This window comes from Daphnia magna, linkage group LG7, assembly GCF_020631705.1.
Source record: "Daphnia magna isolate NIES linkage group LG7, ASM2063170v1.1, whole genome shotgun sequence".
Taxonomy (NCBI): domain Eukaryota; kingdom Metazoa; phylum Arthropoda; class Branchiopoda; order Diplostraca; family Daphniidae; genus Daphnia; species Daphnia magna.
This window is the reverse complement of record NC_059188.1, coordinates 2,433,988-2,460,866: the sequence shown is the minus strand read 5'-3', so window position 1 is coordinate 2,460,866 and position 26,879 is coordinate 2,433,988. Positions and strand designations below refer to the sequence as shown.

Sequence of the window (26,879 nt, the reverse complement as noted above, 5' to 3'; positions counted from 1 at the left end):
TCCAATAGACCATCTGTATAGATCCGTTTTACTGTCGGTCCAAGTGATTACATCCATCAGCTGTCCATCTTCGGATCACAGAAAAAGGTATCAAATAGACGGTCCATAGGTGTCCGCAGCTGACCGAAAACGGACATACCTATCTTTAATTCCCAAACGTCTCATGGATCTCTTATGGATATCCTAATTTGTGATATGTATATTTACGATAAATAAGCTAGTTCTTTTTATTATTTATTTTATTGATTATGCAAAATTAAAAGTAAGAAAATTTCAAGTTGTCAGACCAATCAGTTTTTATTGAAAAAGACAGTGATTTACAAGTGGGCATGTAAAGAATGATCCGTTTTGAAGTATCGTAATTGGAATGCAAAATGCTTTACACATTACAGAAGTTAGGGGAACAGATTCGAGATGAGGAGACAATTTTGATACCAATTAGTCTAAAGAAGACCGTAAGGGGTAGATATACATGTCTTCCTTTTTCAAAAATCTTCTCCCAACTAAATAAACCCGTTCATTATGTTTGACGATATTTTCTATCATAAAAACCTCCTTATTCTCCAGGAAAACACAACTTTCAGAGAATGACGCTGACAGCACAGCATTTTTGAATGAGCTAGAATTCCCTGAAATTCTTTTTTGGTTGCTTTTAGCTCTGTCGATTTCTTGTAATCGCCGGACTATTTGTTGTAGTTGCTTTTTACTTTTTCGCAACAAATTCTTCATTTTTTGAAGTTTGTTTTCAAAGGGGAAGAGCGCTGAATTCATCCGGTTTCCATGCTTCCGAACATCATTCGCCAAATGTATCAAGTTATGGTCATTAAAAGTGACATATTTAGCGCCGTACAACTGCGCACTCCAAGTGACGTACAGTTTCAACAGAGACTCAGTGTAAGTCGCGTAAGTTTTGCACATTTCCCCGTTTACAAGAATTTTTATAGCGACATGTAGTAACATCAAATGATTGTACCTATCGGAACTCAAAAATGGTTTATACGCAACCGGGCAAACATACAGCAAATCTAGTCGGAACTCTGTTGCTTTCCAACGTGGCAACCCATGAAGGGGCCTGGGTGTTCTAGGAAAAACGTTTGAGATGTATTCCCCGATTGCAACTAAATAGGCAGATATTTTCTTTATAGTTTGATCAGAAAACCTATGTTTATTAGACTTTCCCGAGACCCACGTATTCAAATACTTTTTTCGGACTCCGATGCACACTAGATGCATGTAGTCCAACACGACAAGTGCAATAAGATCATCTAGTACGTCTTCGATTATTGACTTACAGCCATCCTTGTGGTGATATTTTAGTTGTAGGCGCTTTCGGAAGGAGTCGTCGGTTCTCAAAGGTGCATCGAGTTCAGGAAAAGTTACGCGGCCACCAGTTTTTCGTTGACTATGATGAGTTACGATGTTTCCCACCCATACGCCTCTGGTTGTGCATTTTCTACAACCATAGTATGCGTTGTGGGTGGCGATATTCATCACAAACGTCGTGGCAGGGGCATCGTAACAGAGGCCACTAAGCACCACATCATTTTTTTTTTCAACGAAATTGTAATCCATGAGTTGGCAGTCTTACGATATCGTCACGGAAAGAAGAAAAAAAATCGTTGACGTTGGTGGGCTTTTTGGCACCGTGGTATATACCACCTACCAATATATCGTCCCAACCTATACGAAAAAAATACAATTCAATTTTATTATTGTTTCATGAACTAATCTATTATCATTCCAGCCAATTATTCAATTAATTATTTCTGATACATTAAGCAAAACAACTCACCTAGTACTTTGAAAAGAATTGGCCAAAAATCACTCGAACTGCTTTTCGATAACGGGAAACCGTCAATATTCACCAGAATGCAAAGCACACTGGGGATTTCCTTCCCAGCAGCTGCCATTGCCTCAAGAACATTTAAAAGGGCTGCTGCAACATCAAAATGCTGGTATTTCCCTGGTGGCATATCCGTTAATTGAAGTTTTCCTCGTTTGGAGGACAAGAGTGTTCTTGAATCCAGTGGTAAAAATGTAAAATTTGCCCAACGATGAAGTCTCTTAAGTAAATTGCTAACGTGACGCCGAGGGGATATTGCAATCCACCACCCATTGGATTAAACTTTGTTTGACAATGGATTCAAATTCGTTCTCATCTTCAATACTCTCTGAATTCATTTCTTCTTTGTCATAAACTGACCAATCAAATGCATCATTTTCAAATTCATCAAATGAAGAATCACTTGTGGAGTCAAAATCATCTTCACTTTCCTGTGTGTCCTCAGCATACCCATCATCGGAGCTGTCTGGCTCGTTGGTGTACAGGTCTAAATAATTAAAACACATGAAGTACGTTGCCGGATTATTTTATGAAAGATCGTTGCCCAAACAAAAAAACATAAGGTATGTAAATGAAGCATCAGTAATATAAAAATTGATTCAAATTTTAATTTGATTTAGAATATTATAGACGTAAATCACCAATGTATTGCTCGGATCATCATTCATGGATATCGAAATGGAACAATTACAAAATTATTTGCAACAGTGTATACTTCCTTCTTTTAGCGTGTTAAGTAGTTTGACGAGAATTCAGCAGACTAAGACATTGTGAAATTGTTCCATAAGGTTTATGGCTGATTAACATTTGGCCTGCTGATCGTTAAATATTTATATTACCGTGGTTTTCTTGCGCCTTTAGCTGAAATAGTAAGTTAACATTTCATTTCATTTCATTTTAGTTTTGTAATTCAAGCTTCAGAGTTGAAATATTTCTATAATTGTATGGGTAATTTGTTCAATTCCTTGTTTCTTCATGTTTGAAATTCATTTGTTGACCACGCGATGATTAAAAATTAACGTTGATTTACCTGACAACTAGCTAATGGTTACCTTACTTTGCAGGCATAGATTCTGATTTTTGAAGATACAATTCATTATCTTGTCTTTATAGGTCAGGATAATCCGTTCACTAGGAGGGGCGTCTGTTGGTGACTGTTTACAACGTACTTGGAAATCAGTTTTTTCGATCAAAGTTATGGCCCTTGTAAACTGGGAAGAAAACCAAAAAAAGGATCGATACAAAAACATGGTCTTCCGCATTCAATAATTACTACAACCGTGTTTGATATGTATTCCAAATTTGGTTTAGTTCAAAATTGTAATTGTAAACAATAACGTTTTTCTTTTCTAGAGGGTATTCAAACCGGTTCCCGTAAGCCAAACAAATTTTAGATGGAAAATGATACAAGGAAAATAATGAAGGGAATGCCAGATAAATACCGAAGCAAATGTTTAGCATAAAATCAAGATAAAATCGATGTCGACAACGAACCAAGAAATGGTCCGCCAGCGGGAATTCAGTAGTTTATCACTGGTAACTGGTAAGTTTAAAATTTTATTCCTTTTCGTCAGAAATGTTAGTATCTTTCTAATCCCATGTTATTTCTACCGGATAAGGAAATGAGAGAGAATCGGCTCTTTTTTCCTAATTGAAATTTATCCATATGGATGTCTTCTTAAAACAAAAATTCAACCTAGAGTTCTTGGAAATCGAAATTTCCAAAATCAAGAAAAATTACAATGCAACTTGAATGAAACTAAAGCTATTCCAATCCAGGACAGGATCAGTTTCGGTACGTAGGTTTTAACATTTTTGTAAGATTGTCACCATCTAACTTTTATATATTTTTTTTGGGGGATGGGGGTGAAGCAGACTTTCAAATGGTTTGCCAGTCACTGTTTGATGGTCTGTTTGAGAGCCCACACCGTCTATTTCAGTGCAGCCAACAACGTCGATTGCAGTGCAGCCAACACCGTCGATTGCAGTGCAGCGAACACCGTCGATTGCAGTGCAGCCAACAACGTCGATTGCAGTGCAGCCAACACCGTCGATTTTAGTGCAGCCAACACCGTCGATTACAGTGCAGCCAACACCACAAGAATCATACAAGGAAATTCTTTACTGATACACCTGTTATCCGGTGGCTAGCGTTTGATGTGTATCATTTGCGTATCATGTATGCGTATTTGTAGAATGAGAACTATTTGTATGTTTTTGTCAAATAAATGGTAATTTAAAACTGATTTCTGAAAGAATTAATTCTAATTTATTTGTAAACGCTATGGTTAGATTTACTTCCAGTGGTGGACCAAATAAATGCATTATTAAACATCCTTTCCACGTTCCACATTCCCTATGGACGTCCACCTCGGACGTCCAGGTCAGAAGGAATGGACGCAATTAAGACGTCCAATGGACGTAAGTGTGCTAATAGGCAAGGAATGCTATAACCGTAGACCACCTACGCCAAAGTACGGATCAACATGGGACCCTAGTGATGTGATTCGTTTTATATCGCAAATGGATGATAACGCGTATTCCCCGTACTTACACTAGCGGGTAAATTGTCTACTCTTCTCGGCCTGGCATCATTATTAAGGGTCTCGGATCTGGCCGCCATTACATTCTCGTCTGTCAGCTTCGTCGGGGACTCGGTTCGCTTCGCCCAATCGAAACCAAGGAAAGAACAACGAAGTGGTCCGCTTCAATCCTTTTCGAGGCCACTTGCCCCGATTCCACCGCGTACCCAGTGGCGATGCTACGGTCATAGATAGTCCGTACTCAAACCAATCGACTGCAGGATCAGGATGGGCTATTATTCATTTCTCTGAATTACATTTACGGTGCAGCAACTGGGAATACGATCGCCCGCTGGATCAAGTCCTTCTTAAAACTAGCGGCAATTGATACATCGGTTTTTAGCGCACACTCAACACGTGGTGCGGCTCCGTCGTTGGCTGTAACAAGGGGTTTATCTATGGATACAGTGCAACAAGCGGGTCATCGGTCAAACCATTCAACGTTCAGCTGATTTTATAATGGCCAAACAAACCCCATATTCGCAGCATCGGAATTGAACGATACATGAATCTTTGAAATCACCATTAGAGTCGAGCGGAAAGTTCCGCTGTACAATTATTAATAACCGGAGTGGTCGCTTTAGCGATCACGAAAGGTAATTAGTGGATAGTAGTAGGATAGTGGATTTTCAAAGTGGATTTACTACCTCAAGACATAACTTGTATCCCCATAAACTAGGTATGGTTAAATTCGTCTAATGACGACAAATCTTTCTATGCTAATTATAAGTCTCTATTTCAAAGATAGGGATATTAGGATACCGCCTCTAGCAATTATCAATGAATAGTGATCTAAATTTGCAGTTGGCCTGCAGCCAACAAGAACCAGATGTGACCTAGTCACGTGATTGTCGTTGGCCTATCAGAACGCAAGGTCACTGGTAAGACTAACACCCTATGGCTGAAGCGGTGCTTTCGGTGCAGGACCGATTATAGCACCGTTCCGAACTCAAAAAAGAAATTCCCGCACCGAACTTTCCCGATACATTTAAATCGGGGAAGCCTAGCGATGTCCCCGATTAGAATCTGATCAGGCCGAGCCCTACACTGAGCTAACCAATTATACAATCGTAACTTTAAGCATTGAATAAACAAACCTTAAAATATTATCATTTAATAACAGGTAAAAGTACTAGATCCATTTTAAATAATAATCTAATTAACTGTTTTACATTAAATCAGTGTTCTGTATTTGACGAAAATTAACGTATTTTTAAAATAAAATAAATTTATCTTAAAATACTGGGGTTGGAAAATACAATTTCTCGGGTTTTTCAAAAATACCAAATAAAATACAGTATTTTAATATTTATTTGAAAAGTAAAAAAGGCCAAATAAAATAAAATAAAATACAAATACTTTTCTTTTCTACGACCTTTTTTTTGTTTACTTAGTCAAGCTAGTGAAGCTACGCATAATATCTGGTGAATTTGTGAACAGTAATTTAAAAAAAGTAAAGAAATTTTTTATTCTTTTTTGGGTGGTCCAGTTCTGTTTATTAAATATTAACTGATCAATCATTAATGGATTGAGTTCAATGAGATTCAACAGGGTTATTGATCAACTTTGAATTATGTTTGAGAAGAAGTAACTTTTCAAACAACCCAGCTTTAGTTCGCATTCGCTTTAACGTTAAAATATCACTGGCAGTACTGAAAACTCTTTCAATGCTGGCGGATGACGCTGGACAACCATAGATATCTCTAGCAACACATGAAAAGTAAGGAAAACGATGAGCATTTTGACTTCAATATTTAAGTGATCTTGTTGGTGTTACGACACCAGAAATATCCTCCTGTTCCATAGGGATGGTTTTCTCGTTCAGATAGACTTCGAATTCTTCGAGAATTTGAGAACTTCCAGCTGAAGGGGGCCTTTCTGTAGCATTGATTGTGCTGTACAAATTGCGTTTTTTCTTGCTGGGTGTTGGACCACTTTCTTTATTAGTCGCTCCTTCTTCCTCATTCAGTCAAGGCGACTGCGAGATGCATTTTCGCCGTCCTTCAGGTTTCAATATCTTGACGTCAGTTCAAATCTGACGCTATCTAGGAGAGCGTACTCTGACATTGAAGTTGTAGAGATCCAGCATTTCTTAAAACGGGGATCTAGAATGGCACCTTTGGAAAAGTCAAATTTAATGCACATGAAAATAATTAAGTCTGAATAACACTCAGTTTTTTACCTAGCACATAAAAAGTGTCTTGTAAGACAAATGACATTCTAGATTCAAGCGATTTTTTCAGAGCCTCAGCCAGATCTGCACAGTGATGAACTTTTCCGGCCAAAGGGCTTTTTCGATTCTTGATAACAGTTCCGTCGTCTTCCTCCCGTGTCAAACTAACTTTATTAAGTAGGTCCAAATAAGCAGGGATTACGTTGCCAAGTGTCTCGTAATCGGCCTGTAGATCATCTGTAGCTTCTTGAAAAGGCTCTAAAATCAGGACCAACTCTTTCAGAATAGCAATCATCCTGCTCGTCAGACGATGTGATTTGTCTTTTGTAGCATATAACTTAGTCTGAATCAAGGGGTCGATTTCTAATATCCATAGCAGACCCTTCATTGCGTAATATTGAGAATTCCATCGTGTAGCATTTTTGGCTGAAAAATGTAATTTTGTTGCATTATACACGATTTCGTTGTCATTCACACTTCTTCGCACCGCACCAATGATACTTAAAGCTTTGCATCGACTATTAATGCCATGGCATCGACTACAGCACTCTAAAAGAATTTCTGAATTAGCCTATAATTGTATTATAAATGTAACAAATAGTATTCTTACGCTGATTGCTTTGAGCCCATCCTTGATGACAAGTTGTAATAAATGTGCAATACAATGCGAACGAAGGTGTGTCGATAGAAGAACATGTTGCGAATGCATAAAGTCATGGTTGCTTCTACCAACGTCAAAGAAACTATCTTGCAACGACTTTTCAACCTCCGTCATTTCTAGTTCTTCTTCTTCATTCATCTGATGGAAAACCTCTTCCATTTCTTGACATGATAACTGAATATCATCAATTCTACCCCACAAAGAACTATCGTCGTCAAGCTCAATTTCAATGTCCACCATACGTTCGCTATCTGGGATATTGATTAAGGGATTGGGATCAGGCTCGTAGCGCTCGACTTGTTCAACCGATGACTGAGTGAGAGTTTCAGACTGATTGGTTGGGAATTGAATATTATACGCGAGTATTATGTTACTTCCTCCGTCAGTAACGACTGGAACGATCTAACAAGACAAATCTGTAGTAATTTTCCTTGGTCTTTGAGAAACTAGTCTGAAATTATTGATTTACCTTTGAAACTGGAATTTCCCACTCCTGTATGACATCTTCATATTGTAGCGCCAATGTACTTTGTCACTTAGCGCCGGATGCTAAGAGATGCAAATGTGCGATGTCAATGGACTTTGCCACTCTGGCCGGATGTCAGAGGACTCAAAAGCCCGTCTATGACCGGCCAGAGGAGCAGTCCAATGTAGTGATTCAGACTAGTTGTTAGTGCTGTCAGTGCTGTTACTGTGTAATGCTGTGTGTGTGTGTCGTGTAAGCTGTCTATGACTGAATACATCCCTTAAACCCAGCGAATCTGTTACATGGTGGAGATGCTACTGCGTTGTTCACTGATCAGGTACACGTTTTAACTCAGGTAGGCGTTCGCTGTGAGGGGTCTCTGGAAATCGAACTCGGCAATTTATTTCCGGGCACGAGACCACAGCAACGGTCTGGGAGAGCGTGTATTTGGGAAGTGGGATCGCAGCGGATCCTCGTGTGAATGTCCCACGGGAGAGGTGTGATAATAGACGCTGGGGAAAGGAGCCGTAGACGAGCAGCTGAAGAGGCCGCCAAGGGGATTCAGACCTATTACTCGGGTTTTAGGGCGGCAACACCTCTAGCACGATCTTCAACAGGATTGCAGGCAGCAAGCGCTGCTTCAGCTCGGTCAAAGGGCCGTTCGAGAGGCCCTCCTGGAGAAGTGAGTGACCTCACTTTGGGACAGAAAGGTACGTGGTTGTCCAGGGAAGTTTCCCTACCGCGGGAGGTTCCAGATCCGTCACAATTCCAGTCTGATTCCGAGCCACGGGGCGAGGAATTCGAGGACGCACAGAGCTGCCAGGATTCTGGGAATCCGGAAGCAGGGGGTGCTGTGACGGAAGGGGAATACGAGTCCGTAGCTGCACGTAAGCAGCACGAGGGGGCTCGTGAGGTAGGGAACGAAGGAAGGGTTAACGCACGTACCGGGGCGGGTAACGAGAAGCGGCAGGAAGTGCGGGTCGTCGATCGTGATCAGGGATCACGCACGCGTCAGGCGGAGTTCGACGACCGCGAGTCGCTTATCCCGCAGGTGTCAGTCTCCAGTGTCCAGGAAAGGATCGACGAGCAGCGGAGGAAGTCGTACGACCCAAATTCGCTCGGAACGCAGGGGTCGGTGACTGGAAACCGAGAGGTGTGGCAGGGGTCGGCGTGGGCGGAAGGCGCTGCCGACAGGAAACGCATAGTTAGCGTGGAAGCCGATACCTCCGGGGTCATCAACAGATCGTCGGGTAGCGACAGCGGACAGCCGTTGGAAGCGAGGAACGACGAGCAGCGAGGGGTGGGCTTGGAAAGAAGGAGCCTGCGCGAAGGCCTACGGCCTAGAGCGTTTAGTACTCCACAGGAAGCGGCAACGAAGAGACAGGGACGCGGCGGATTCAGCGTAGGTGGATCGCCAAGCCGACAGTCTCTGGAAGATCCTGAACTCGAGTGGGATCCGTTTTTGGAAGAGGAGGAAGACATGGCGGAACGCCCAATGTTCCACTACAAGGAGCCGGAAAAGTTCCGGGGCACGCCAAAGGAAAACGCAATGGAGTGGATAGACCGGTTCGAAAGGATTGGTCGCCATAATCGTTGGTCGAATAACGATCTTGCAAGGGCTATTGATGTTTCGCTCGAGGGTGCTGCCTACAAATGTATTGTAGGCCTTGAGGCGAGAAACGCACGCCCAGAGCACTGGGAGGACCGGGAGGTCCAAGTAGCCGGAACTGAGGACGAGCCAGCACACTACAGAGAGGTGCGTGGGCTCAAGACGTTTTTCCTGAAGCAGTTCGTGGCGGTAAACCTGAAGCGGCAGACGGAAAGGAAGCTGCGCATGCGGGTCCAAGGGAAGGAGGAAGACATCACGGAATACTACCATGATGTTATGGATATGTGTCGCATGGTTCAGCCAGACATGGCCGAAGAGGTGCGCATAGACCACCTTTTCAGGGGATTGAGCCCGGCTCTCTACGAGAGGCTTTACGTGTTGGGCATTAAATCGTGTGAAGAATTCCTGGAGGAGGCGAGACTTCACGCAGATGCCGTAAAAACAGCCTATGAGAGGGGGTACGAGGATGCGCGTAGAGAGCGCGAGAAGCCGGCAGTCGGGGCGGTAGGCCTTGACAAGGTGCAAGACCTACAGCGCCAGATTCAAGAACTGAGGGACGAGCTAGCCCGGGCAGGAGATCCTTCGAAGAGGAAGGAGAAAGAAGAGGATCAAGGCCAGCCCGACCCGAATGCAGTCGTTTGAATATTGGTGTTTAACCCGGATTAGTTTTATCAAATGTTAAAGTAGAAAACATGGGGGACTCTATTTGTTATGCCTTGTGGGGTTTATTATCCAGTTTAGGGAACCCATGTCAGTAGGTAGGAGGGGGGATGTAGCGCCAATGTACTTTGTCGCTTAGCGCCGGATGCTAAGAGATGCAAATGTGCGATGTCAATGGACTTTGCCACTCTGGCCGGATGTCAGAGGACTCAAAAGCCCGTCTATGACCGGCCAGAGGAGCAGTCCAATGTAGTGATTCAGACTAGTTGTTAGTGCTGTCAGTGCTGTTACTGTGTAATGCTGTGTGTGTGTGTCGTGTAAGCTGTCTATGACTGAATACATCCCTTAAACCCAGCGAATCTGTTACAATATTCATTGAGAATTGCTTCACCAGTATGTTTCCCTTTGACTTGTCTAATTGCTAGAAAGCACCTGAACGGCTCATATGTTTTCAATACTCCAGAACAAGTAAAGCCAATGCAACCGACCATACTCTTACATGACCAAATATCTAGTATTATAGATACAGAGTGGTTCGAGGTTGCCATCTTGGATTGGTATTTCTCCCAGTTTGGTGCAACCTGAAACCAAAAAGCATTGGCAATTTTAGTATTTTTGGTGGGAAACGAATGAAAGTGAACAATTTTTGTAATGGGTGTTACAAAAATTGTTACAAAAAATGTAGGGAATGACAAGAACGATTGCTGGCTGGAAACAATTTTGTATTTGTTGAAAGAGTGGAGGCTAACAATGGAAAAGAGTAATTTGTCCTAGATTTCTGAGACAACCTTCTTGGTCCAGTTTTTGCTTGCGACTGCCCCCCCCGAGTTGTCTTGTCCTTTCCTCTTTCGTTCTTCCCTTTCCTCCCCCACCCTATTTTTCCTTGTTTCTGCGCGCCGAAATTAGAGGGTTATTAGATGAGAAGAGAGAGAAGTAGCGCGTGGGAGGAGGGGTACGAGACGGTAAAAAAAAAGAGGGAGAGGGTGTGGGATTGCAAAGTCAATTTGGAACATGGCCGACCCCGTTTTCTGGATAGAAAACGACTGTGATCCTGAACGAACACCCGTGTAGACGTAGTCGGGATCCGACGTAGCTGAAGTTTTCGGAATGTTCCCCATTAGTTATGTGGTACCATAGTCATCAGTTAAAAAATAGAAGCACAAGATGATTGGTGTTATAACAAAAATTAAGACACGTTCTGGCATTAAAAAAACTGACGATAATGTCAAAAAAAAAAAGCCTGCGGATATGGAAACAACGAAGAAACAGACAACCCTCTTTCCAAAAACTAAGTCGATATAAGAGATATAAAAGGAAGGGGGGGGTAATGGTCTTACGACCGGTCTTCTGCTTGAGGCTCGTTCCTCCTGCTCTCTTCTTCTAATAAACACAGCTTGGTGACTGGTCGATGGTATTCCCCGTGTTGAGTGGCTACCATTGCTGAGCGTACTATGTCGTCGGGACCGGGGAGGACCTTCGTGATCTTTCCTAGTGGCCAGTGTCCTTCTGGTGATCTTAAATCAACGACGATGACGATATCTCCGACCTTAATATTTCTTCTGTGCTCCAGCCACTTTCTTCTCTCAATCAGTCGAGGTAAGTACTCCCTTAACCATCGACGCCAGAATTGCTTTGCCAAAGCGAGAGCAGCTCTGTAACGTTGGCGTGAACTTATGTCACTGTCGTCGACGATGTTTAAAGGTATGTACGGGTTGGCACGCCCGATTAGCAAGTGGTAGGTTAGTGCTTCTGGTTCGTTTGGGTCGACACTTACGTGAGTTAAGGGTCTGCTGTTCAATAGGCCTTCTACTAATATGAGTGCGGTTCTCAAGACCTCATCAGTAGTAGCTTGCCCGTGTAGGACCGCAACGAGCGCTGTTTTGGCTGATCGGATCAGGCTCTCCCAGGCGCCTCCAAAGTGTGGTGCGTACGGGGGGTTGAAATGCCAAGTAGTACCTTCGGCGGTGGCCTTCCCTATGAATTCTTCATTGTTCCATTTGGCGATCCCATCTTTAATTTCTTTCTCTGCGGCGGTAAAATTGGTTCCATTGTCGCTATAACAGTGGGACGGTTTTCCTTTATGTACGATGAAACGACTATACGCCCGAAGGAAGGAGTCCATCTCCATAGATTCGGTCATTTCTAAGTGTACTGCTCTTGTAGTCATACACGTGAATAGGATGCCGTAGCGCTTTAGTTGGCGCCGAAACATTTTTACGGGGAATGGACCGAACATATCGATACCAGTGTGTGTGAACGCAGGGTTGAAAGTCTGCAGGCGAGAGACGGGGAGTGCCGCCATATACGGTGCTACAGGCTTTGCGTTCCTTCGTCGACATACTAAACAGCTGCTGATCGTTTTTTTTATCGTTGTTCTTCCTCGCAGGACCCAGTAGGTGGAACGTAGGTTACTCAACATATATTCTGTTTTGGCGTGTGCTAGGTCATCATGGAGTTTCTCGATTATCAGAGTGGTAAGTCTATGGTCGGGATGCAGCAGGATTGGATGTTTCACTGAGTATGGAGATTTTACACGTTGGATTCTGCCGCTGACACGTAGGATCCCGTCGTTATCCAAAAAGGGGGAGAGTTGAACGAGGCGAGAGTCTTCGGGTAGAGGTTTGTAGTCTTCTATAGACTTTATTTCCTTTGAGAAGAAGGCTTTCTGTGCTAGTTTGACCAAGAATTGCCTTGCTGTAGAAATTTCGGTTTCTGATGGCGTAACCAAGAAGCCCTTTTTGATTGTTGTAGTAGGGGGACGAAAGAGGCGTTTAATGAGCGCTGTCGAGCGAATTATTAAGTTTAGTGACGATCTTCTTATCATTAGTTTCTCGAAAACATTAACCTCTGGCTCCCCTATTGCCCCGACCCATAAAGAGTGAGATTTGTTACCCGTTACTTTGAGTTCGGGGTCTAATTGGTGCGGGCTGAGCATGTGTGGGTCGGGAAATTTTGGCCACTCTTCTTGGGACTGCCGTAGGAAGTTCGGACCTTGAAACCAGCGGTGCATTGTGTTTAAGATCTCCTGTTCTAATCCACGACAGCAGTCGTCTGCGGGGTTTTCTTTGCTTGGGACGTACATCCATCGATTGACGTTTCCGTCTTCTAATATTTCACCTACGCGGTTGGCCACCTATGAGTTATATCGGCAGTGTTCTGAAAATATCCATGGTAGTACGGTGGTAGAGTCTGTCCAGTTAATAACTTTTTCTCGGGGAACATCGAGCTCCCTTTTGACTGTATTTACTAGCCGGTAAGCCATAAGAGCTCCGTTAAGCTCAAGGCGGGGAATCGTGCATGGTTTTTTTGGTGAAATTCTTGATTTCGCGCAGACGAAGGCGGTTTCGACTCGTTCTGAGAACTCCATTCTGATGTAAACGACTGCACCGTAACCGTTCTCTGATGCGTCGGAAAATGCGTGCAATTGTGTGTTGGTTGGGGAGTCGGACGTGGACTTGAAGCACCGTGGAAGGTTGATTTGGGTTAAGAATCAGATGGAGATATTCCATTGCCTCCAACGACTCAAAAGATTCTCCTCGAGCGGATCATCCCATGAAGTTGAGTTCTCCCATGCGTCTCGTAAGAGTTGTTTGGTTGAGAACATGACTGGGGCTAGGAATCCTAACGGATCGAAGACGCTGGCTACTGATCTCAGGAGCTCCCTTTTGGTTTTACCTATTTCTGGTACTTCGATGTGTAGTTCAAATGTGTCGTACTGGCAATTCCACTGAAGACCTAGGGTTCGTTCCGTGGGGAGATCGTCCAAATCTAGATTAAGAGTCGGTTTAGCTAGCAGGGAGCCTGGAAGTGATGCTAGGGTTTCTTTGTCCGACGAGATCCATTGGGTCAGCTTAAAACCGCCGCGGAGTAGGCACTGCCTTAGTTGGTTGCAGGTTTGGATCGCGTCTACGCGGTTGTCGAAGGAGTCCATATAGTTGTCGACGTAAAAGTGGTTGATGATTTTGTTGGTTACTCCGGGGAATTCGTGCTCGTTATCTATTCCTGTTTTACGAAGGGCGAACGAGCAGATGGTTGGCGACGAGACCGCTCCAAAGATTTGTACTTGCATTTCCATAACCTTGGGTGGATATAAAGAGCCTGGTTCCCGCCAGAGGTATCTTAAGGCAGGGCGGTCTTTCGGAGATACTTTTACTTGATGGAACATCTTTTCGATATCTGCGGTTACTGGGATCTTGAATCGTCTGAAACGAATGAGAATACCCACTAGGTTGGTTAAAAGGTCGGGACCCTTAAGCAGTCGGTCGTTAAGAGATACGCCATTGCACCTTGCCGAGGCATCAAAGACTGTTCTGACTTTATGTGGTTTCCTCGGGTTTACCACCCCATGGTGGGGCAGGTAGAAAGATCTTCCCGGTTTGGTAGAGTTTATGTCTTCTTTGCTGAGTTCTTTGGCGTGCCCTAAGGTGACATAATCTTTCATGTTAGCTGCGTATCTGGCGGTAAACGTGGGGTCTGATCGGAATTTAGTTTCGAGGGTGTAAAGCCGTCTTAGAGCGGCATGGTAGTTGTCGGGTAGTGCTGGTTCAGAGGATTTGAAAGGTAGGCCGATCTCGTATCTTTCTCCGTTGTGTCTTATTGAAGCGTTGATTTTCCTTAGCGCTTCTTAGTCTCTGGGAGATATGGGAACCTTAACGTCGGGGTGGGTGTTTAGTTTTTCGCCGGTGATGAATTTTTGAACTGTCGTTTGAAAGTCAACCTTTTCGTCTTGAGTTGTCGCGAACACATCGAGGGTGTTTGATTTTTGTCTTTTGCGCATTTGCCCCACGATGCACCAACCGAAGGGAGTGTGAATCGCCATAGGTGCGTTCTTCTGATTGACTTCCCTTTTTATTTCTATTACGTCGTGGGCGTCGGTGAGCTCCATACCTATCAGAACTGTAACTTCGGCGCCAGGTAATTCTGGTACTTTGATGCGTGTTAGGTGCGGCCATTCTGCTAACTCGTTTGGTGGAACCACGCGACCCTGGATGTTCAGCTTGTCTATGGAGTATGCTTCTTCCACGTAGAATTTTTCTTTACGGTCCAGTGGGGTGATCGTGAACTGTACTTTTCGTACTCTGATTAGTGGATCCTGGGCGTGAAAGGTTCGGAATTGCGACTGCTCCCATTCCCCTTTTAGCTTCAGAGATTTTGCGACGTCTTCTCTGATAAGTGTTACTCGGCTGTCACTGTCTAAGAGTCCGTAGGTACGGACTTCCTTCCCGTTAGCACACACGAGTATTGGTACAATTGGTAGGTAGGTATAGCTAGCGTGTGAGGAGGTAGAGCCGCGGAAGTTGGAAGTTACGTAAGACGCTCTGTTGTGGTTACGTGATGCTCGGTTTCCTTTCCATATTACTGGGGCCCCATGGAGTAAGACGTGGTGTCTGTATTTGCAACCTTCTTTTGGGCAAGCTTTATCTTGTGTACAGTCGACGCTTCTATGGCTCCCTTTTAGACATCTGAAGCATAGCTTCCTGTTTTTGATAAATTCAGCTCTCTTGTCTACCGTTAGGTTGTCGAAACGTTGGCAATTTTCCAGCCGGTGGGGTTCGCGACAGCCTGCAGGGCATTCTTCGAAGGTTACGGCAAAGATACTGTGGCGATCGCGTGGGGATTTAACGGTTTCTTTTTGGGTTTTAATTTGCGCTCTTGAGTCCTCCGTGTACGTTTCGTGAAGCCAGTCATCGAAGTCTATGAGGGTTGGTAGCTTTGGTTGGAGGCTCCAACTCTTTTTCCCCCAACTTTTTCGAAGAGTAAGAGGCAGTTTGGACGATAGTTGTTGAATTGTCGAAAAGCACTCTAGCTGAGATGAGTATCCCCCGTATTTTAACGTAGCAACAACTCCTCGCACCTTAGCACTAAACGTTCTCAGTGACCTGTGGTCATCCTCCTTGAATGAAGTGAGCGAGAGTAGTTTATCGCTACATGCTTGTGCGACTAGTTGCGGGTTGCCGTACTTGCGATGTAGCTCTTTCAAGGCGTGTTGATATAACCCTGGGTGAAGAAGAACTTCGCCGATTCGATCACGGATTTCTTGCGCGAGGTGATTCCTCAGATGATAAAGACGTTCTACGTCGGAGCTACAGGCATCATGTATGATTACTTTGAAACTTGCTATAAAAGATGGCCACTCCTGAGGATTCCCCGAGAAAGTCTGGATGGACATTTGTGGTGTTTTGGGGTACGCCATTTGCCCCACGGTGCTACCTCGCTGTGTATTAAGGGCGTGAATCCAGGAGTCTGGTGTTTCCAACGACTGGTGGTTGGGGTTGCTCGGCTGGTCTTTATCGGGTAGGTCTAAACTTTTAGCTGGTGGGTTTGAGGTGAAAGATCGGAGCTGGCCGGAGTGATAGTCTGCACTAGCTTCGTTTGGAATGAAGCTGACCTGCCGTGGAATAGAAGTCTGCGTGGTGACTTGGATGATATCTCGGCTGGCCGACCCAGTGTTCATGGCACGGTGGGTGGGCTCGTTGGTCTGTTGATTGACAGAAATTACTGGATAACTCACAGGCGGTGGCCCGAAAATTTCGGCGGCTTGGGTTGCTTGATAATGAGATGTCGCGGATGTCATGACTGGGTGCCGTGGGAAGGTATTCACCGTAGCCTTTGTTGTTGAAGCCATCTGACGGCGATAGATCGCGGGTGTCGAGACCGGTGGTTCAAGGGCTATCTCCGAGGCGTGGTGCCCTTCTGTATTGTGACGTGCTACGGTAGTGTTAACGCGCTCGTGTTGGCCATGTGGGGTGGTTAGACAGCGAAGGGACGCGGATGTCGTTGCTGGGAGTTCAGAAACTGTGGTATGGTCGCGGCGTGTTTCGGGAGCGGAGGCTGGGCCAGGGTTGACTAGGTCGGAGACCGTAACTGTTAGGGTATCCTTGAGGCTACGGGCTCTCTTCGTTGTGAGGATGGATTCACTGCCCCCTTCTTTGGTTAGTGGGTTAAAGTCTGTCACCATCGTGTCTGCGGGCCAAACTCTTGTAATGTTTTGAGTTGACTGTTGCATAGGGTTCATGCGTTTCCTTTCGTTAGGGTGATGGCGAGAGCTGTGGGCGGAAGCGACAGAAGTGGTTGATTCTTCATCTTCTCTACTCAACAGGTGGGCCTCAATTAGCGTGAAGCACTCATTCGCTCGTGTGTCTAGCTCGGTTTGCCACGCATCTTCTTCGGTACGGTTTTCGGATTTCAGGGAGCTGGCGTATGCGCTGTTAAGACAGTTGCATTCTTGCAGAATTTCCGCCAGTTGATTGCGGTACACTCTAAGTACCTTTCTGCTGCCTCTCTCCTCCATGTGATTGGATATTCGAGTAATCATCTTCGAAAGACGGGTTTTCTCAGTGGTTCGCATACGTTTTAGGGTTTCCGGGCTTTCCCTTTCTAGATTATCATTTGCGTCTGTTTCATCCATTGCTAAATAACGACGACTTTATGGGCTTCCGAGAGAAATGTATTGACTTGATGTGACAGTCAACCCACATGTAATGGCGGCAGGGTGAAAAAGTTATAGTTATATGCAATTGATGGATTAATTCTGCGATCTTCTGGCTGTACCGGGCGTAATGGACTTCGTTAAGATGACCCTTTCTTCTCGAAGGTGTGGTGGCAAGTAGCGCCGTCTGGCTGGTCCCAGAGCAAAGCAGTCAGCTGGGGTGTCGGCGTCTTTGTCGCGGTGACGAGGTGGTCTCGGGAGGCCTCTGGTATTGAAGCGTCGTTTGCCTACCAACTTGATGGGGATGAAATCCTTAAGGAGAGATGAACGTGGAGGCGGATGGCACTTAACGTTTTCGGTGTTGCAACGTTTTCGTGTTGAAATCGCCGTCTTCCGCAGTATGCGTCTGGCTGCTATGTTGTTGCTGTTAGGTGCTTGGCTACTTGCTGGTAGATCTGGTTCAGCCTTACGGGTAGTGGCGACGTCTTCGTCAGACTCGGGTGGGAAAGTGGGAAGATTGTCTTCCTCGTCGTCAGTGAAGACTTCGGATTGCGATAGAGATCCGCGCTGATCCAGGTCAGCGTGTGGCTGAGCGCTAGTATAAGTAGGGTGAGAGGGAGGATCTAACGTTTGTTCGTGCCGATAAACGACTGAACGCAACGTCGGGTGGGTGGTGGAGAGGTTAGTTACAGTATGCGACGGGAGTGTAGTGTAGGATTGGGTAGAGAAGAAGTTTGGAGCTGGTTCTTGCCGATATACGACTGAACGCAGGTGTGAGAGGGGGGGGGGTCTGCTAGGTTCGTGCCGGTTATCGGCTGAACACTAGTGTGGGGAGGTGTAGACGGGGAATTCGAAGTTGGTTCCTGCCGGTAAACGACTGAACACAACGAGGAAGGAGTGTGAGGGTGAATGCGGTTGTATGCTGGTGTTTGTTGGCGCTGTTTACCTGGTTCACGCCGGTATTCGGCTAAACGCAACTGGTATGATGATGACGAGGCTGTAGACTCGTGAGTAGTACGCACGGGGTGGAACGGTTCGAGGCGATTCGGTTCGGGGTGATCCGGTTCAGGGCGATTTGGTCTCGCTGGTTCGGGGTGATCGGGTTCAGGACAACCAGATTCGGGGCGGTTCGTTTCAGCCGGTTCGGGGCGATTCGGGTGTGTACCACGTGTAGAAGGTCCAGGCCAGTCAATGGCCGGACACTGTTCTTGGGGCTTAACTGGATGGGCTGGGGAGTTAGACGGAATCTGTTGGTTTTTCTCTTCTGTTAAGATTAAAATTTACCATAGTTGAGTGGGTGGTGAAGTTCCGTCTCTTCCAGCTGGGAAAGCTGCTTCTCTATGTCTTCGTCGCGTTGCTGTGCTGCGATTTGGCGCTTCTTAGCTCGCCTCTCCTTTTCGGCCTTTTTGCCCGCTTCGGTTCTTCGACGGCGTGGTCCTCTTCCTACCATTGGAGGAGAAGATGGCAGAGAAAATCTAGTGGCAGTAACGACGGCGGTGATTTAGAAGCAGTGATGGCGGCGTGGTTGTAGCGTGGTGACAGCGTGGTGGCGGCGTGGTAGCAGCGTGGTGGCTGGCTTCGCTCGTTCTTGGTCTGGAAATTTCCTACCTACTTCGTTCTTTGTCTTCCCGGTCGATGCACCAAATTGTAGGGAATGACAAGAACGATTGCTGGCTGGAAACAATTTTGTATTTGTTGAAAGAGTGGAGGCTAACAATGGAAAAGAGTAATTTGTCCTAGATTTCTGAGACAACCTTCTTGGTCCAGTTTTTGCTTGCGACTGCCCCCCCCGAGTTGTCTTGTCCTTTCCTCTTTCGTTCTTCCCTTTCCTCCCCCACCCTCTTTTTCCTTGTTTCTGCGCGCCGAAATTAGAGGGTTATTAGATGAGAAGAGAGAGAAGTGGCGCGTGGGAGGAGGGGTACGAGACGGTCAAAAAAAAGAGGGAGAGGGTGTGGGATTGCAAAGTCAATTTGCAACAAAAAACGTGTTGACGAGTTTTCTTACCATAACAGCTATTAGCACTGTTCCAATGAGACTTGATGACCTCATGACGATTCAACTAGTTGTAACATGGACTAGGGGAATATTCTGACGTTACTGACTAGAATGGGGGACAAAGGTTCAATGGGTCGATTCAACTTTTTGGGCCTCTTACTTATCTGGAAAAAGCTCGTCTCACGATTGTGGTACGGCTGATTTGAAATTCAAATATTACCTGAGCAACAGGTTTTACAGTTGGATTCACATGGAGGCAACTGGAAAAAAAGAAGGTAGTTCCAGGTAGACAAACGATACCCAACATCATCGGTTTCCCTTTTCTTTTAGCCCCACACAGGGTCAATAACCTTTCGTGAAATGCCAAAGAAGCAGTTACTGACCTATACAGCCTTTAGAGGGTGAGGGAATCAAACTTTTTCCACAAAGTTCCACGTTTAGTTATTAACCTTGGGCTACATTTGAACCTGATTTAATTTTGTCAATACCGTCCCTCTGCTACTCTTCTCGACAGACTCTGGGACTAGTGGAAAGAACTTCGTAAACTGGTTGGCCTACCCATTATTTTTTTTACATAGAAGAGAATGAGAAATAATCTGTAAACTGACAGTTGGTTGGCACTATTTATCTAAAATTGCCAATGCTTTTTTGTGAGGTTGCACTAAACTGGGAGAAATACCTATCCAAGATGGCAACCACGAACCACTCTATAGCCAGGGTTGTTACGGTTGCTCAACGCCATAAGAGCTCTTTACATTGGAAGACGTCCTAGTTTTCAAAGGGGAGGAGACTTTCTTCATGTGACGTCAATTGCCAGCAGCCAATGGGAATAGATCTTAAATTCGTTCTTTTCGCCATCTAGGTAACGAAAATAAAACAAATTTTAGCTCAGTGACGGTTAGTATCAATCTAGTTGAGAAAACATGGCGGCGTCGGTAAACTTGTTGGATTTTGTTTCATTTGCAAAGCTATTTACGACAAGGAAAACCAGAAAGTTTCCACATTTGGTGTAAATAAAACTCATTTGGAATCTTGGCAGTAAAAAGCAGCCGGAATTACTGTTGGGGACAAATTGTGTGAAAAACATTTTGCTCCACATGATGTTATCAAAGGATCTTTCATGCTGGACTATTTATGTCCTTACAAAAGGTGGAGGGTTGCTGAAAATGCAATCCGACAATACTTCCTCAGTAAGTTTGCAGCGTGTTTTTTATTTTAATTACGATGTATTAATGATCTAATTTGCTTTCAGCATCACAGAAACCAATGAAGCATAAGCACTAGTCGACAAAACTGAAAATTTGTCTGGATGTAAAACAAAGCACAGTAAGTAACAACTATTCCTCAAAAAACCTATTCAACTGTTATATAAAATGTGTTTTTCTACAGGAGATGCAAAGGTGATTACAAATCCGTCTCCCAGACTAACAACCAGACCAAACCAGAAAACAAGCATGAAACCTGCAGCAGAAACCTCAATTATCATAGTCTAATGTACATACTATCAAAAAGAAATCAACATGTGTAAATACAGCCTCCTTAAAATAAAATTTTAAGACTCTTTTATTAATACTGTAATTTCTACGTGTTGGAATTGGAAATCTCAAGCTTTCAATTTCGGTATACAAAAATTACACAAATTGAACAACTTCTTCCATTATACAAAAATTGGAGAAAAAATTTGACACTTAGGGGCCGTTCACATATGACGTCACGAGCCGAGGGGGGGGGGGGGGGTGCACCTTGTATGACGAATTGTGACGAGGGGGGTAGGGGGAGTATTCACAGTGGGACGTCACAAGGCACTACACAAGCGCCACCAAATGGGATATGTTGGCAACTTCCTAAATTTCTTTTAGTTTTTCTGGATCGTTAGAGCAAAGTGATTGTCAGCACCTTGTTTGCTTGACCAATTAAGAAAATAATGAACAAAAACGAACTATATCAGTCTCTTTTTAAAGGCTATGTTAGCGCTTTCGAGAGAACTAAGAGTAGAAAGTCTTGTCAAGAAGACGTCATTAAAAAATGGAACGAAATCAAAAACGATGCAGGGGCCGGCCAATTTTGCCCGGCAAAATTGCCATTTTGCTGAAAGAATATCGAGCAATTTCAATGAGAGCTGAAGGTGGCCTGATGCAAACTTGGGCTAAGGCATTAATTCCTAAAAAGTCAGATAAAGAAACAAATTCATCGTCACCAACATTAGAATTCGCCCCCAATTCATCACTATTTGATGAACCCGACCACGATGTTGAAACTGTTTCTGAAGGCATCAACACAGTAAAGATTATTGATTCACCAGCTCAATTAAAGTGTAATAGATATGTCCCTCATGTTCAGCTACAGCTGCAAAAAGAGATTGATTGTTTAAATTCAGACATTTGCATGCTACAAGATCGGGACAAGAAAGGGTTGCTGTCTGATATTCAAGAGAATCTGATATTCAAGAGAATTTTTAGTGGCTTAAACAATTTTTAAAAAGGGAGGGGGGTATCTGACTTTGTGACGTCGTATTAGAGGGGGGGTAGACCTGCTGTGACGAATTGTGACGAAGGGGGGAGGGGGGTGTAAAATCGTCAAAAAGTCCGTGACGTCATATGTGAACGGCCCCTTATCTGTCATGCGAAAAAAGTTCAAAAATTTCCGCTTGGCGGCTCTGAGAACGTTTTTAATTTTCAGGACAGCCTCTTATGGGACTACCTCTTATGGAGTTTAGCAACCGTAACAACCCTGCTATAGCCGTGCAGGATGACAGTTTCTTCTTAATGTATTCTTTAATTTGTTCATATCTTTGTGGTATGAGTGTGTTTCTCATTACATAAACCGAGGACAAATGGTAACCAGGAACTAAGGGTGCCAACGGTTCGGAACTAACCGAACCGGAACCGAACCGTCATCGGTTTGGGTCGTTATCGGAATGAAACTCGATCGGTGCGATTCTTTGGCGGTTAGATCGAAGTAAAACCGTCTGGACCCGAACCGAACCGGAACCGAAGTGGTATCTTACTATATGAAAACGTCTCTACTATATGTAAACGTAAGATCTTGCGTAATTATTGAAAAAAATATTGGAACACGAAATGGTATTTTATGTTTGTCATATTATTGCAACAACAAATAACGAGACACTTGCACTCATCATATTATTTGAATAAAGTTTGTTACAGCAATTTCCCCCGAAGCTTTGCACGATTTGGCGTTATTATGTCTGACAAGCCGGAAAACTCCCTTTCGACAGGTACGGAAGTGGCAGGTATAGCCAAAATATCCATCGCCATTTTCGACAACGCAGGATAACTATTAATTTGGCCCTATGATATAAAGTAATTTTTAAAGAATTCCCAAAGAGAATTTCAATAAGCAAACCTGCCACCAATTAATAATGTCCGTAAAGCAATGGGCTGAAACTATTGGTTCTTTTAAATAACATTCGAGCTCGTCAGAAGTGATGTTTTCTTCATCGTTTGTCCGGGGGAAATTCTAATGCGATGGGCATATTTAATTCAATACACAGCCAATAAAAACACAATTAATCATTACCTCAGACGAGCAAACGGACCAAAGAATTTCTGCAATTGTCATTTCTTTTGATGAGCAAACCCCTTGGTCTTCGTGAGAAATTGGTTTGTATACCGAAATCCAAAAACTGTTTGCTTTCTCTCGCATTTCATTGATTTTTCTTAATGGCCATCCAGCTTGTTGGAAATACTTGAGTTTAAACCTCGGGTCGAGAACTGCATTTTGAACAATTTAATTTAAAAAACCGTATCATTAATTTGAAGATATTTCCAAAATTCTAATAAACTTATACTTGTAGCCAGAAAGTGAATCGATTCCGAACTGTTTGCCATATAAAAATATTTTATGAGCTTGTTTCGGGCTTCAAAAACCGCTTCAATCAGCGCTTTCGGCTTGCCAGTTGATACAAGAGCCTTAATGTTTGGTTTTTCTGTTGTTTTGCAGCCTAAATAAGCATTATGCTTATGAAGTAATAAACGGAAAAACGGCAAAACTTGAGAAATCGTTGGAAATTTAGCATTTCCCATAGCCTCGCCAGTCATTCGGTAATCCTTATGAAGAAAAGCGTATATTTTTATTTGTACATTACCGAAAATTAAACTTATTTTGTAACTGAAAATTTCAGATTACCTTCAAAAGTTCAAAGATAGACGCTAAAAAGTCCCATTCTCGGCTGCTAAGAGGAAGTTTGTCTGCAGAACTCTCACTAAACTTCTGTACAAATCGATTTACTGCCTAAAGAGCGGAAAATATTTAAGGGAAATAACGACAAGCATCATAGTGTATAAAAACCTGTTTTAGCTTTAGAGCTCTTTCAATCATTGCGCAAGAGGAATTCCACCTAGTGGCGCGGTCTATGAGTAATTCTAAGGGCTCGATTTTAACTTCTTTACAGCTTACTTCAAAAAGCTCTCTTCGCTCACCAGAACTCCTTATGTAATTTACAATTCTGCGAAGCTGTCCAGTTTAAAACGTTTACAACACAATATGGAAGAGGATATTTTTGTATATTTTTGTAAATTATACCTTTTTGATGATATTATTAGAAGCAAAAATGTCCTCATTTTCAAATTCGTCTTCATCTTCTAGCTGCAAATCAAGCCCTTCCTCTGTTTGTGAAAGTTCTATGTTGGCCGCTTTCAAAAAGGCTTGCACAGCCAAATTCAGGATATGCGAAAAACAACTTATGCGTGATCCCGTACAGTTAATGTGATGAATATTTTTTGAAATGCAATAATCGCTAAGAAGACGCATAAATGAAAAATTCGATGAAGCCGAATCAGTAGTAACCGCCATTATCTATAGTTAAATATCGAGTAAAAATTTACGTACTGTAACACTTCGAATTGCTGACTATTTCTACCTTATGCAGTATACCGAAATCTTTGTCAACCACTTTAATAAAAGTAGGGGAGACCGGGGCTAGTTGGCTTAGGGGTAAGTCGCTCTTTTGCGTATTATTTAACGCCACTTAAAAAGTAGAATTTTTCAGGATAGCCGAAGTGTTAATTAATATCACTAGATGGTCTGTACAAAATTTTAATTTTGTCTGCACTTAAATGCTGACGTTGTACTGCGAAAACCGTTTTACGCTTCGACGCGAACTTTTTTTTCCGTGCATTTTTCTTTTTCAGAAATAAGGTATGTAGTGCATGTTAATGAAATTTTTTCTTTAGATACCTTAGTCTTTTAGCTAAGGGTCAGTCAATTCTAAAATTCAATATAATTTTTTTTTAAGTAAATTATTTTAAAGAAAACAATGACCCCTACCGATGGGGTAGGTTGACTGTTTTTTTTGGGGGCAAATTGGCCTTTTGTTTTAGCTTCTGACCTTGTTTATTTGTGTGTCAAAATCTTCTGTTTTTTTAGTATTACACTAGGATGAGGAACTATGTACGAGAAACTGACAGGGGAAAAACGCCTAGTGGGGTTATCGAAAGAGCAATTGATGTTGTTCTTACAGAAGGAAGAGGAATAACTGAGGTGGGAGAAATGTTTCAGATTCCCAGAAGAAGTCTTGCTAGATACGTAGACAAGAATAAGAATGAGCTACCCTGTAAACAAAAATATGGTTATTCAAAGATCTGTCAGGTAAGAAATACATTGAGTTTAGGCTATTGGCATAGTAAGTTAGGCTAATGAGTGTAAACATTTTGTCGAGCAGGTTTTCACAGATGAGGAGGAGGCTATACTAGTGAAATATTTGCATCGAGCAGCAGATATTTATTTTGGATTGTCACCACTGGACGTTAGGAAGCTAGCATTTCAATTGGCCACCAAAATGAACATCAAAATTCCCTTGTCGTGGACTGCAAAATGCTTAGGTGGCCCTGACCGGTTTAGCTCATTTCTTAAGAGACATAATACTTTGTCAATTAGGAAACCCGAGGCTACCTCCTTGGCAAGAACATCATCTTTCAACAAACACAACTGCGACGCCTTTTTTGACAATTACGAGAAGCCGCAAGGAAGATTGTGTTATCTGAACAGCCGCCCAACTCTAAAGCTGATGAGTTCAAGAAAAGCAAGCCAGCAAAGCGGGAAAAAATAGAAGTAAAGAAAAAAGAATCATTTTGCCCAGAATGCGGAGGGCGTTATTCGACCAAAAAAGAAGATTGGATTCGTTGTACAATTTAAAAATGTTGCTTATGGGCGTGCGAGTCGTGTGTGGATGACAGAGGAAAAGATGAAAATTCATACGTGTGTTCAAAGTGCTCTGCAAAGATGTAAGGCCAACTTGCCCCGACTTCACGGGCAACTTGCCTCACTTACGGGGTAAGTTGTCAGCTGAAAGTGTCCGAATCAATCTGTTTTTTTGGGCAGAAAGTTTTTCTAAATTAGCATTTTTTTTAACGCTACAATTTAGATAAGATAACAAAGCATCAGCTAGGCCATAAATGTTATCATTACAGGAAAAATTACAAGTGGTAAGACAGGGTGTGTAAAAACCAGGCCAACTAGCCCCGGTCTCCCCTATCGAAAAGATTTTCGCCAGTATGAGGCCCTTTCAGATGAGTTAAACTTAGGCATAAATCATTCATCTGTCCGTTTTGAATCCAATGCATTGTAATTCCACTGAAGGGAAACATTCGATACTTGGTGGAGACTACATCCATGGTGAATGATTTCCTCGACGAAATTTCCTCAACAAATAAACATCTTACTAAATTTTAAAACAATAAATCTTTAAGTTTTCTACCTGAATTTTAGTTTTTATCCAGTTTTTGGCAAATAAATGGAGCATTTTGATGTCTGATTGTACAGATGAACGTGACAATGATAGCTGAAATTTTTGGTCTGTGGCACACAGAATCATTTGTTTGAAAAAGGGTTTTCGATTTCTAAAAAAGGTATGTCTGACATTGCTATCCAGTGAGCTATGCACCGACGTAAATTTTCTTGAGAATAAGGCTGTTAAGATTCGTTAGAAAATTCACACTTGGCAAAATATAAAAAAAGAAAACAGCAAAACTATTATTACCAATTTCACTATTAAGTTGGAATCAAATGCCCTAAGATTAGTTGTCGATCCTTTCAAAAATCCATGACGCCCTTTGATTCCCGTTAAATATCTTTCCATGGCAGTGGTACTTCCTTGGCTTTTAGAAGGAATAGTATTGGAAACTATAGATTACAAAATAAATTTACAATAGGATTGCGGCTTAAAAGACATAATTGCTAATTACCCGCAAAGCTGGCAAATATTCTTATTTTTAAGCTCGTCAAATTGGAAATAGTTCCAGACCCAAGACACCCTTTTTTTCCTATTTGAAAAATTTGTGGCAACATTTTCTACATCTGACAGGGCCTTTGAATTAGTATTATTTTGGCTATTCTATAAAGCAGATACATAGCCTACCTGGTGTTTCTTTCACAACTTGAGCAATTCTAGTGGAATCAGACAATTCTGAGCCAGGTAGCTCTGAAGCCAATGAATCAGGA

At 43.2% G+C, this 26,879-nt stretch overlaps 2 long non-coding RNA genes and 1 pseudogene across 2 annotated transcripts; 2 read left to right on the top strand and 1 right to left on the bottom strand.

Annotated features, from left to right (window-relative positions):
• Positions 1 to 297: 297 nt before the first annotated feature.
• LOC116927494 lies at positions 298 to 2,317 on the bottom strand (annotated as a pseudogene).
• Positions 2,318 to 2,598: 281 nt separating this feature from the next.
• LOC116927804 lies at positions 2,599 to 4,058 on the top strand. The gene is made up of 4 exons (XR_006648965.1): positions 2,599 to 2,712; positions 2,957 to 3,134; positions 3,197 to 3,638; positions 3,719 to 4,058. It is a non-coding gene; the product is annotated as an uncharacterized LOC116927804 (long non-coding RNA).
• Positions 4,059 to 20,321: 16,263 nt separating this feature from the next.
• Positions 20,322 to 20,873, top strand: LOC116927791. Its single transcript, XR_004396766.2, has 3 exons — positions 20,322 to 20,608; positions 20,671 to 20,744; positions 20,808 to 20,873. It is a non-coding gene; the product is annotated as an uncharacterized LOC116927791 (long non-coding RNA).
• Positions 20,874 to 26,879: the final 6,006 nt, after the last annotated feature.